This window comes from Musca vetustissima, unplaced genomic scaffold (genome assembly GCF_032173495.1).
Source record: "Musca vetustissima isolate MV318-11 ecotype Yass unplaced genomic scaffold, APGP_CSIRO_Mvet_v1 utg25782, whole genome shotgun sequence".
NCBI classification, from domain to species: domain Eukaryota; kingdom Metazoa; phylum Arthropoda; class Insecta; order Diptera; family Muscidae; genus Musca; species Musca vetustissima.
Genome location: NW_026878148.1, coordinates 83,371 through 88,836, shown reverse-complemented (window position 1 = coordinate 88,836; position 5,466 = coordinate 83,371).

The window sequence follows — 5,466 nt, the reverse complement described above, 5'->3', positions numbered from 1 at the left end:
CTCCCATATATAGTTTCGTCCGATTTCATGTAAATGGTGCACCAAAGTCCCTATATATCTTTCGATTTGCACGAAATGCACGTACTGAATTGAGCCTAGAGTGATGTTCCCTGAAAATCGGCCAAGATTTAGATATGGCTCCCATATATATCTTCATCCGTATTAATGTAAATGGTGCACTAAATTCCACATATATCTTTCGATTTGCACGAAATTTGGCATAGCGTACTGAATTTTGAATATCACACATTTAATTTCATCCAATTTCATGTTAATTGTCCTTTTTAATATACCCATAGTGTGAAGGGTATTATATAATCGGCCCGTCCGACTTTACTACTTTCCTTACTGGTTTTTAATTGGTTCAGTTTTGCTTTGTCATCCTTAAATATATCATCTCATATAGTCAGCATATAGCATATAGTCATCATATAGTCAGCCCTTCCGACTTTTGAACTTTCCTTACTAATATTTAATCATTTTTTTTATTCTACCATCCAATATTTTCATCATTTAGCTGTCCTAATTTCCCACAATTCGTACTGTTAATTGATCTCTCTCTCTCTTAAATTAATTATTATCTTAGTGATGATGTTGATTCCAAAAAACAAATCCTAGGTGACGGCGACAAGGTAAGCATGTTTATGCAACGTAAGTTAAAATTACAAATTAATTGAAAATACATTTCTGGACAGAGATGCTTCTGTGTAGGTTGGTTTTAATTGCTTAGCTCAGGTTCGCAGCCAATTTACCTTAGCTAGCAGAAAATTCTAATCCACATGATGGCACAGACAACTGTGTTTATCATCTGGTTTTTGTCTATTTATTTGTGTTAATGGTCAATTTTGCAAGCAAATATCTACTTTCCGAAATGGAATTCCGATATAAATGACACATTTGTCTCGTCCACATTGTCTCGTTTCTAGACTATCATCCCAAAATACTGCTAACGGTATGTTTAATAAATTTCAAAGAAAAATTGCACGGCCTTGAATTGTGTCGTGCATTGAAAAATCAATGGGTATGAAATAATTAATGAAAAAATTTAATAAAGATTTGTTTTATGCAAACACAATAATGAGATTCAAATAGAGCTTAGCGATAATAAGTTAATATTATCACTTTAAACCGGGTAAAAGGACGTTTATTAAACCTATGGAAATAAACTAAGTTTAAAAATAATGTCATTTGAAAAGTAAATAAAATTAATCTACTCTCCATGGATAAATTTCTGGGAAAGTCGATGGAGATATGTAATTATACACCGCATTGTATAATTGCATATATTTCCGCATTTTAACTATTTCGAGAAAGGAGCAATCTGAACCAGGTATTTAGTTCATAAAGGTCCATTAGTTGTCCTAGTTGTCTTAATTTGATCTGGTTCCCTTATTCTTCGTTCGTACTGGTTCATTTTTCAGATGCCGCCAAGCCGAATTTCTTATAACCTCAACCATGAGTTGGACTATTTAAGTGTCCATCGTTTGTGACCTTTATAAGTCTATGTCATGGCAAATTTTTGATAGGATTGCGAACCAAATTAGAGCCATTTCGGTTAATCTTGCGCATATGTGGCAAGCACTTCGTGCTATGTGTTCACCAGGGACGGTCCATATGACGGATTTTTAGGTTTTCGACTGTCAAAAAGGTGTAAACGTCGAAAACGTCATATACTTGTATAAAATGTAATAAATGTAGAAAACGTCATTTATTCAAATATTATTACCATATACCGTTATTTCCAAAAATATATATTTTTTTACATATATCTGTCTGTTTCTTACTAGAACTAATACAAAATTCTTAACTTTTTGGAGAAAACATTTTTGAAACTTATTATGGATTTCAGTAAAGCATACGTAATTTCCAAATTCATTGTCAAAAACCTTTCAACGTCCCTCTTTCTATGCGACTACAATACTACCTCACGCTCTTTCTGAGTGAAAGATGCTGTCAAGGACTTCTCAACGATTAATTAGAAGTCCTTTTCATCATCTTCCGGTAGTTATCGGGCTACTTACAGTTTTCTTCTCAAATGGAGGGATAATGCAACGTTAGAATTTTTATACCCTTCACCACTCTGCGGTACAGGGTATTATGTCTTTGTGCATATGTTTGTAACAGGCAAAAGGAAACGAGATAGACACATGGTTCCTTTTGAGAATATGCATAGAATCACTTTCTGAGTCGACTTATACATTTCCGTCAGTCTGTCTGTCGATGTAAAATTGTAAACAAAGTACAGGTCGCATTTATTATCCGAATTGGATGAAATTTGGCATAGATCACTTATTTGGCCCATGGACGAACCCTATTGAAATTGGGAAAAATCGGTTCAGATTTAGATATAGCTCCCATATATATTTTCGTCCGATTTAATGTAAACGGGCCCTATATATTTTTCGATTTGCACGAAATCCGGTGCAGCGTACTGAATTAGGACTAGAATGATGTGTGTCAAGATTTCTGAAAATCGGTTCAGATTTGGATATAGCTCCCATATATATTTTCGTCCGATTTAAGGTAAATGGTGTACCAAAGTCCCTATATATCTTTCGATTTGCGCGAAATTTGGCACACCGTAATGAATTAAGTCTAGAATGATGTGTGTTAAGTTTCGTGAAAATCGGTTCAGATTTTGAAATTTGGCATAGCGTACTGAATTAAGTCTAGAACGATGTGTGTCAAATTTTGTGAAAATCGGTTTAGATTTAGATATAGCTCCCATATATATTTTCGTCCGATTTTAGGTAAATAGTGCACCAAAGTCCCTTTATATGCTTCGATTTGTACAAAATTTGGCTTAGCGTACTTAATTGAGTCTAGAATGATGAGTGGTGAGTTTCGGATTTTATGTAAATGATGCACCAACGTCCCTATATATACTCCGATTTGCACGAAATTTTGCACAGCGTACTGAATTAAGTCTAAAACGATGTGTGCTAAATTTCGTGGAAATCGGTTGAGATTTAGATATAGCTCTCATATATATTTTCGTCCGATTTTAGGTAAATAGTGCACCAAGGTCCCTATCCTTCGATATCCTTCGATTTGCACAAAATTTGGCATAGCGTAATGAATTGTTAGGATACATATGCACAATGTACCAAAAGTGGTGAAGGGTATCATATAGTCGGCCCAGTCCGACTTTACTACTTTACTTACTTGTTTTCGTTTAAAAAATCCCTCGCAGTGTCATTCGGATAGCTCCGAGAGAAATTTCGATTGAATCTGAGGTTCCTCCTTGGTAGGTTTGATCCATAGAAGTTCTTTGTGTGAGAATTTGAGATCAGCCATGGCACAGCTTCGTACCATGATAAAGACTCGGCGACTAAGCCTGAAAACCTGTAAAACGTGAAGTGCACTTTAAACGAACTCGCCTAACACCTCAGCTCTATAGAGGATCTTTTAGGAAGAAGGAGAAGGCGCCATTCTCGCTTCGTCAATCTTGAGATCATCGGCACTCTCCCCCGAGGACCGTCGATTTGCGTGTATGGCTACTTAAATTCGCAGCTACCCTATAGGCGGGATATGTTTAAATATGTGTCTATATTTTAAATTTCCTTGAAGAAAGTATTCTACCTTACTAGAACAGGAAAATGCAAACAGGAACATTCTGTCATAACGTTGTTTCTACGAGGCGACGAATGCTATAGAGTATTAAAATGGGCGAGGACCTTTAAAATTTTTCATACATCTATGTCAAAACATAGACCTATATTTATGTATATCTACGACGATATGTTATTCCAAAACGTGAACCGACGTATGCTATTTTCAATACCAAAAATCCTTGGAGTTGGACATGCCTCAGCTTACATTAGAAGAATTGTTCAAGAACATAAACTCACAATTTATCATCAGTTATGACCCTATGGAACATAACAGAAGACAAACTTAATAAGATAATATAGCCATTCCTAAATTCAGAATTGTTTTAACTTTGTTTTACAATTTATACACAAACTCATGTAGCTTAAAATTGTAGGGTATGGATGTTTACACTTGGTGTGTAAAAGTTCAAAAAAATCGTAATATATTACAAAATAAAAGTACGCATCCAATAACGTTCAACGAACCCGAATTGTAGCATACATTCTTTTGTCTTTACGTCATTAATCATTTTACGATAAACAATCATTTTACGATAAACATTAGAAATGACAAAAAAAAACAGAAAAACAAATACGCCCAAAACAAAAAAATTCCATAACCTTGAACTTTTAATTGCAATTGCATTTCTTTTATCAGACGCATCCATACCACACCGAACATGCCTAATGTCGACCACAGAGACAACGATTATCATCTTGCAATATTTATCGAAATATATTTATCTAAATATTTGTTGATGCCAATTACCCAGGTAACTTCTAAACAAACGAACTTCTTGTTGATTGGAAGCAAAACAGAAACAGATTTTTTGTTGTTGATGTTGTTCTTGTCTCGCAATTGTTAAATAAATATTGAATACAATGTGAAAAAATAGAAAGAAAACAATCGGCCAACACCATGTAATTCGATGAGGTAGGTATCGGAAAATACTGCGTTCTAAAAGCAAGAAAATCAATATGTAGAGGAGCACAGTCGGAGGGCACCATGACGATACCCTTCATTTCGTTGGGTATTATTTATGCCGGTATTGCAGGAAATTTGCAATATGGGATTTATTAAAATGCATGGACCCACATTGAACATTGAAGTGTTGAAGAAGTATTTTATTCAAAAAGGATCTGGAATGTCTAATAACAACCACTTCGGCTAAAATCTTCAAAATGGCACAAGATTTTGATATCGAGGCTATATCAAAACATTGTGGTCCTCAGTTGTTCATCCTGGGTATCTGTTAGGTGGAGTACATTAAATTTTTCATTCCGTTTGCAACACCTCGAAATATTCACCGAATATTATTGATCGTAATAAAATTCTATGTGGATTTATGCATGTCTATCTATTGAAATCACAATGGAGCTCGCAATATTCAAGACAGAGCTGTGATACACTGTTACAACGTTTGTCCAAACCGGTTTGGCCCAGGTTTTTTGGGATTTTTTATACAATTCTCAATCGAATTGGCTGTTTTTCGTATTTTGAGTATTTTAGGATAGCCCCTATATCTCCAAAATGTCGATATTTTGGGAAGTTTGCAAATCGTTAAGTGACAATGTAATTTTTTTTAAATGTCAATTTTGTATACGTTTCTGAATTTTAGGTTCCAGCTCTCTTCTTTACCCAAATCCAAATTTAGTGCATTTCTATTCTATTTACTATTCGTACACATAAATTTGATTTTCCAAAGTTGTCGCCATAACTCAATACTACACTTTAACAATTATCTCAATCAAATCTCTGGGTTCAACCAAAACCAAATTTAGTACCATTTTCATACTCCCAAGTAACATTAACCCTAGAGTGTAGGATTGATGTAGTAATCTTAATTCGACCAAAGTCCAAATTGTACCAAAT